Genomic DNA, 8,521 nt, shown 5'->3' with positions numbered 1-8,521 from the left:
TCTGAACCCACCCGCTTGTAACAGCGACAGCCAAACAGTTTCCTGTGCATCACTTTCTACTTTTTTTTTTATCTGCGCCGACAGAGGTCAGATACAGTTAGGTGGCTGAGATATCAGTAGGTTTGGACTTAATAACAACTTTTGTGTGTGACATTACACTTCTTGAACCATTTCCTCTCCACTGCATTAAATGAAAGTAGTATACATCACGATTCAGAAAGCTAAATCTGTAGGTCCAATGTAGCATGAAAATATGCTAAGATGAAAATAGAATTGAGAATAACCACACTGGATCATCTTCATTTAGTAAAGATGATAAAAAATAATAATACAAAAAAACACCCACACACTTCTGTTGCCTTTTTCATACTTTCCCATGCGTATTCACCATCCTGCTATGAGAATCACAAATAAGACGAAATAAAAGCCTTCTCATTCTTTTATCCTGAAAGACGATAACTCTGCGTTCCTACTCTGTCATGTGCAGTAGAAACAATATTTGTAGCACGCAAAAGACAAAAGAACAGATGCAGAATACAGAGGGCTTTTAACATCAATACTCAATTGCTCATGAAAAAATTCACATGTAAATGTGGTTGTGTCTCAGCATATGCGCATGTTTTTCGCGCTCTTTTGCTGATCCAATAAACAGACAGGGATTCAAACATGCGTGATAACCAGAAAAAAAAACCCAAAAAAACCCAACAACAACAACAACACACACACACAGGCAACTGATAGCTTGACAACTTGAACAACATTGCTCAACCACGCAAACAGAGCCGACACCGAATGCACATTGCTCACTCATGCATACAAGAAGACCAGTCACAGAACATACCACTTAAAATATAAATAATGGAGTCCATCCACACAAGCAGCCCGTCCACATTTTTAGCATTGCTCCAGGACTGCCTTGTTAACAATTGTCGGAACTGTCGTAGTGTTGATCATAAGTGATCTAAAAAACCTCAGGCAAACTAGCTGAGATAGACATGGAAGCATTTATTGGAGAGAGCATAAAGACTTAAATTCTGGCTGAATGAAAAGTGGTGTTCAGTACGTTTTCAGTTTGCCAGTTATACAGTTATTTTTCTTAGAAATATTCCTTTCAAGCATCCAAAATTCTTAAATATTTATTGTAACATTTTCCCTTTCATTTCTATAATAAAAGCACAGCAAAGTAACACTCACGCGTTTTACTAATAATCTAAGAACGACTTGAAACATGAACTGGACTTAGAAAATCAGAACAGAAAGGCGAAGCTCGGACTGATGCTGTGTTGCTGCATCTGTCGTACTAGGTCCATAGCATCGTTCTTTTTATTTCTGGTACAACATCTCTCAATTACACAAATTCAAGAGTGTGTTGCCAAATGTTCCTTGCAGATGACTGCGCGTCTCAATCAACATTGCACCTTTTAACTTGTTACTGTCAAAACAAAACACTCAGCAACCAAAAAAAAAATATAATAATAATAAAATATAAAAAAAACAATCAAAGAAAACAAAAATGCTAGAAATAACATTAGCATGCGACTGAAGTGCGAAATGTTATTTCACGTCGTTGACTAGAGCATGCGTGATGTCAGCTTCCGGAGCAGGTGGCGCTGCTCTGATGGTTCCTGTCATGGACGAATTGGTGCAGCTCCACCCACACCAGACACCGTTCCAGAGAGCTGAGGTTCGCTTTACGCTGGATGACCTCCTCGTCGTCGTCGTCGGAGTGGTCGGAATCGTTGTTGTTGTTGTCTTCCTCATCACAGTCCCGGTGACGAACGATCTCCACCACCTCCAACGCGTTGTGCAGACGGTCACCACCGCCTAAGACACGCTGACAGACACAAGACATACTTGTGATGTAGCCATCGAGCAAACCACTCAACTTTGGATCGAACGGGTTTACATTCTGAATAATTCGCAGAAATTGAAAGACTATGAATAAGTGAGAGAGAGTAGGAAGGCTGTGAAAAAAGATAAACGAGAACTAGAGGTACAGAGAAGGAGAAGGACAATGTAAATGGAATAAGGAAGATCAGGAACGAAAAGAAAAACAAATGAAGGATGGAAGTGGTAGAGGGTTCCATAGTCTGACACAAAAGGGCGAGTTGTACCCTGCGAGTCTCTTTCGGTGTGTAGCTTCTGTCTGTGATGTCGCCGTGCAAGCGTATCGTGCAAATTCTCTCCAAAGCTTCCGCGAAGCCCAGCACTTCGACAGGGGACTCGCCATCTTGATCAGCCCCGACTTCTTTACTGTCACCTGTGTGACCTCAGCGGATGTTGTTGGCGTCGAAGCTGTCTTGTGTGCTTTGGGCTGAATTTTTTGCCTAAAGACAGGTATGGTTATCAATTCATTTATCTATCTCCATCTTTCCTTTAAACTACCAGACCAGTCAGTTAAACAGCGAAGAGTGTCTAGAACGGATCTCCAAGTTAAAAAAAAAATATATATATCATTCACCATAAACCGGAAGATGATTCAACCATAAAAATATGTTGAAAGTTCTTCGAAGCAAGTGTAATTTTTAATTCTCAACATTAAACATGAAACGTGTCATAAGCATGCTTTTTGTGTAACCTATTAACGCAAAAGAGAAATGCATATGTTAGAGCTAAATATACCCTCCTAACTTTACAGAATAGTTATCACCAACAGAAGCAAGGTTAGACAACTATAACCATTTAACATGATAAATATAGCTGAGACAATTAGACACAACTAACTTAACAGAATACTTTCACAGCGAATTTAACTATCAGCAACAGTTCTATCTTACTGTTTTAGAGTCTGATTGATACTCTGTCAGAGATAGAGCCCACGTAACTTAATATACATCATTAAATGAAAGTCCGTGATATGCACATCAACATAGAGTCAGACAGACCCACCTAAATCCAAAAAAAATTTAAAAAATCCAATTGTAGCTACCTTACTGATACTCAGAGACGGCCACATTCAACAAATATACCCACCCAGCTTTCCTCGACTCCTTTCTTGACGCCAGCATCGCCAGTCGACCCTCAGGTGACATGTTCTGTGAAACGCTGGCGCTAAGCCCTTGGCACCCGTACCTCGGCACTCGCTGCATCTCGTTTCCCATCTTCATCGCCTTCATTCTCAACGTCCATTGCCAAGGTTGTAAAATCGAGGCTAAGGAGTGCTTGGTAGCAGATGACGGGTGGAAAACTCTACAGAATCATCGAACGACGTCTGTCTGTAGAACGCAAACAAAATTAATTACATCAGTCGGTTGAAAAAAAGGAACACGATTCTTTGCTAAAAGAGACAAAGTGCCTAGACCTAGCATCAGAATAGGGGGAGGGAAGGGAAGGGAAATCGATGATAAGCATTATCTGTTTATTCAACCACAGCTATAATAAAGAGAGTAAAATAGCAAACGCTGAAAGATGGACTAAGAATAAAAATTAATTAATCACAACGAAATCCTGACGCCCGCTGATTCAATATTTGTTCGCGTGGAATAACATTTGTTCAAAATCACAATTTTTAAAAACATGAACCCGATAGTGTTTACAGTGAGTTGTTAAATCAGTGTCAGACGAGCGAAATGAAGTTCACTGGAAAAGGCAGTTTACAAGATTTATAAATAATTTTCTCGTTTTGGACATGCCGTTGATTTTCTGTTATCGTTAAACTTACTCAAAAAGGGTCTGAAAGAAACAGCGAGTTCCAGTCTTAATTATCAGCCCTAAATATATATCATCTCACACACACACACACACACAAAATAGCCATAGTCACAAGATATGAAGAGAGAGAAAGAGAGAGATATTTATTTAAGATGCATTCTGCCCATTACAAGGGAAATCCAAACAGTACACAGTTCAATATGAAACAACACAATAAAACATACATCCTAATCTACACAAACAGTATGATGAATTAAATAGTCAACTGTTAGTTAAATTTTCTACTTCAAATGTCTCATAGATGTAATTTGCTACATTATTAACTAAATACTTATTATTTGCTAACAGCACGGATAAACGGAAAGCAGATGGATATTGGTAATACTTTCTCAATACACTATATCTTGTATTCAAACATAACATGCAGTTCCAGCTCTACAATACCTGGACAAAAGTTTGTTTTTTGCTAACGGGGAGGATAGAATAAGAAAACAATTTGTTTTTTGACATTTATCCCTCATAAAATATGTTTAGCGAAAAAAGTCCAATAACAACATACACGAAACCCCACGAGAAGAAACTTTAAAATAAAAGCGTGAAAGAGGTAATCATGTAAATTAAGTCACAAAATTTACTAACAATTCATAGATAGATACGGCAGAACTTAACACTCTACAGACAAAATATAATTGAACACAGATCGGCAGAATCTCTCCAAATAAAGGAAATAGATTGATTGCAAGCTTCAAAGAACGCAACACCAATAAATTCAAAGAATGGAAACAGAGTGTAAACGGAGACAAAAGTGTTCTCAGCAGTGTGGGAAGAAACCAAATGTATAACTTACAGACACACTCACCAGAACAGGCCGCAAAGTGTGGAATGTTATTCCGCAGACCACACAGTCACAAAGTCTGAAGCACACACCCGAGAAACCACGAGCAGAACATTCACCGACACACAAGGTATCATGCACACGATTTATCGAAAGCTGCAATCGTGCATGCGCCTGCATACCAGTCGGCACCTAAAACAAACATTTTCTGCCATGGCGACAAGGCAATATTTTTTTTTTAATTTGCGAGTGTCCTGTAATGAGTGCGTACACAGTCTATCACCTGCTCAGCTTGTTATTGTGAACGTCAGTACCCAGAGCACACACGCGCAAAAGCACCTAATTGAAATCACCCTTCCCTTTGAAATTTTCCTTTATTTTATTTTTTTTTTTCTCTTTCTCTTTCCTTTTTATAGTGTTTCAAAGCTGTTGGTTTTCTGTGCTAGAGAAAAGCAATAGAGAGAGAGGGAGGGGTAAGGTTGGGCGGCGAATAAGATGGACAGAAAGATCTATAAATCCAAGCGATCGATAAGAAATAAGAACATTGAACCCGTCTCCTTGAAAGCTCTCGTCCGAAAGGGGAAGAACAGAAGTGAAAAACCAACCGAACCTTTCTTTGACGTCATTTCTACATTGAGAAAACCACAAATCCGATTTATACCCACCCGAGTTTGGTTTTTTTTTTTTTTTTTTGGTCCTTTCTTTTCTCTTTCAGTCTCAAACAGCAAACACAAAGAGTAGCGTTGAACCTGCCACCTTCTGGTGTTTGCATTCCCTACAGCTCCGCCAGAAGAGTCCTTGCTGGTTATTTACAAGCAGATTGAATCATCAGCGCATTCGTCACTTGTCAATCGCTCGGCGCAACATCAAAAGCTTGGGTTGCGCTGGCCCCGAATGAATGGACGACTTTGAATAAAATCCTGCCTTTGCGCTGACTGTAACTGTTGATGTGGTTGTGTGTAACCTGCTAGAGTACAGAAGAGGTGTTTGTATATTCAAGGTATGTGCAGACGAAGTGAGGGGAACGCCTTACTTTATTGAAATAAAGAACATACACACTTATGGTACCCTCGTCATTAAAGTTGTCTATGGGATTAAAGTCACTAACTCCTTTCTCAATTTCTCCAATTTCGTCTTTGTTTTTAAATCTCGAGCACAAATGCGACCAACATCATTGTATATTTTATCTTTCAGACGCTGTGTAGGACGTCTATAGGACTTTCTTAACCGGTCCTGGTAAATAAAGAAAACAAAAACTATTGACTTGGCATTGAACCCCGCTCTTGCTCACTATTAATTGTGATCATCTTGACAGGAAAGATCTTTAGAAATAGTGGAAACATGTTTACTTCACCATGCAGATAGGATTTATCTCTTTCTTGACATTAATCTTATCAAAAAGGAAGTGATACTACAACGATCGACCACGAAAATATGCTAAATATTCGCCAAACTCTTCGCAAGTCTGTGAAGAGCGATACCTGTGTGAGTACTTTCCCCTAGCTGACCCAGCTGTAGAGTGGGTACTTGACTTCGTAGAGAGGGTGGGGTAGGTAAGGTTAGACCGATATAAGTAACGGCTTTAACACTTTAACGGGAAATATCTGCTGAACGGTGGATGTTAATCTCGGAATTTTTCTTATTTCTTTATTTGTATTTTACAATTTTTTTTATTCCTCTTTCTATTTTCACTCTGTCGCTTTTTGCGGGTTATTTATTATTTTTTTTTTGCTTTCTTGAAACAAATGAAGACTTTCAGATATGAAATCGCACTATTACTCTGTTGTATCGGGCCGAATTTGTTCATTGGCACTGCTCAACCAGTGGAGTAGGAAGATGTTCGGCTTTTGTGTGTGTGGGGAGGGATGCATGCTGACAATTACATGAAACGACGTTCACGTTTTTGTGCCCTCAGTATTTATTTTATTTATTTTGAGGGGGAGGCTGCCCCATTGCCCGTCTGGTTCCTATGCCACTGTCAACATCTCAGCTACATGTGCACCCCGTGCACCTTTTTTTCATTTAATTTTTAAGCCCTCTCAAAGCTGAGACTAGAGTAAAACTTGTCAGCACATGTGAGCCGAGTCAGCTCAGACGGAGGTGAACTTCAGCGCGACCTTTGACCATTTTTTTTTTTTTTTTTACCTGTGTCACGTGGCTGGCTCCGGCCGACGTGACAAGTCGTCGCTTATTTGTGACGCTACGCAATTATCACGTGAAGCGGCGTTGTGCGGTTCGCTCGTGCGTTCAGTCGTGCGTGGTCGCAATCAGACCCACTATATGGGTGACAGAACGATCAGCCAGGCACGTTGCTACAGAAACCTCTGAAACTAAGCCGTCTGTGGCGTGAAAGCGCCCTCTGTCGGAACTGCGTCAAATGACGCAGAAAAAAGGACACGCGAGGGCTGTCTTTTGTCTTGGAAAAGAAATGAACACCCCCTTCCCCCTAACACCTATCTTGATAGGCGAAACCGATCTGCTCCCCCAGCGCCTGGCACCAGGACTTTGTCCTTGGGCTGAGGGCTGGAACGTCTGGACAGTTGGTGCATGGCTGGCACCGCGCCAGTGCGTGCAAGGCTCGTGCAACGCCGTGTGTGAGCCACGTGACTGGGCCTGTAGCGGCGCCTCTGTACCTTTGGTAGGGGCTGTATGCATAGACCCGCTAGCTAGATGCTAACGTCTAAACGCCAGTTAAACTGCTAATAAGCATTTAAACCGACTGACAATTCAGCGTTAGTATGCAGCTGCTCGTCTGTTCACCTGGCGCCATTGGCAGCTAGTCGTCTGTTCACCTGGCGCCATTGCTTCTAAATTGCATTTTCTGCTAGTCTGTCGGCGGCTTGCACGCATGCACAACACAGACTCATCTATATATATATTTATAAATTTTTTTTCTCTCTCTCTCACACACACACACGTGACCAGACTTGCTAACAAGTAATGTAATGTGTATACCCACAAAATTTCCCTTGCTAAAATAAGGAGTGACGCTTCTAGAAGCGCGAAGTAGCAGAATGGACATGGCGGACAACAATACTCAGCCAACGTCGCCGAGAGCACTGAATCTTCAACAAGCGACAGCTAAATCGTCCGCCAGGAATTTTGGAGCGACGGACGCAGACAGCCAAGTGAGACAGACTACATGTCAGTCCTAAAGTCCCTGCAACTACATACCTCGGCTTTTAGTCTATGTTTACTTTCTCGGCTACGGCGTTACGATAGACCTAACCTACCTGACAGGTGAATTATAGCAGCGTCAGCATGAGACCTTACTAAATAGATAATGACAGCTCCATTAACATTATACGGTAATTAACGTCAGATTCACTGAACGTTATATACTAACGATATGTGGTAACATCGGCTGTGTTTAACTCTGCACAGTGACAAATGTCTGCAATCGTGATTATTGCTTTCGATTTTCTTTTGCCGGAGCCATGCAGTTTGGATGAAGGCAATTCACCCTAATAACGAAAGGAATTTAATGAAAGTAGGGTTGTTGACAATCGTTTTACCACGGCTGCATTACCATTAATTCAGTTCATATTCCTATGGCTTTCATGCCAGTCCCTTAACGACAATCATAACAGTTCTTGTACGGTATGAATTATTTCTCAGAGAGAGAGAGAGCCTTTTACAAATAAAGCAGTATTTGACAAACTGAAAAATCGCTGCTGGTTTTTGAGAAACAAAAGTGAACCACAAAGTTCTTGTAGATGTGCAGGAGTGAGTTGCATAAGCATTCCTACTAGAGTACAGGGCCCACTTACATATGAAATTCCTACCGTACTTCCATACACATACTCCCCATAAATTCAAAAGGCCGGATGCCTGGATTTATGTGTAAGATTACTTTATAGACACTTACATAGTCATCCCATAAACCGCCTCGACATTAGGGATCGTCGAACATCAACATGAACGCATTTCCGGTTTCTCTGTATCATCATATTCTTAAAATGTTGTGGGAGATTCTCCTTATCTTTTATCCATTGTCTGTTGCGAAATTTTTCGTATTTCGCTGTATCGATAGAA

The 8,521-nt window shown here is 40.8% G+C and overlaps 1 long non-coding RNA gene across 1 annotated transcript; it reads right to left on the bottom strand.

Moving 5' to 3' along the window:
- Positions 1–699: 699 nt before the first annotated feature.
- LOC112560892 lies at positions 700–3,645 on the bottom strand. Its single transcript, XR_003098620.1, has 3 exons — positions 2,974–3,645; positions 2,115–2,327; positions 700–1,834 (listed from the first exon to the last, which is right to left on the bottom strand). It is a non-coding gene; the product is annotated as an uncharacterized LOC112560892 (long non-coding RNA).
- Between the last annotated feature and the right edge of the window lie 4,876 nt (positions 3,646–8,521).

The sequence above is a fragment of the Pomacea canaliculata genome, linkage group LG3, assembly GCF_003073045.1.
Source record: "Pomacea canaliculata isolate SZHN2017 linkage group LG3, ASM307304v1, whole genome shotgun sequence".
In the NCBI taxonomy this organism is placed as follows: Eukaryota; Metazoa; Mollusca; class Gastropoda; order Architaenioglossa; family Ampullariidae; genus Pomacea; species Pomacea canaliculata.
This window is presented reverse-complemented; position numbering and strand designations above follow the sequence as displayed.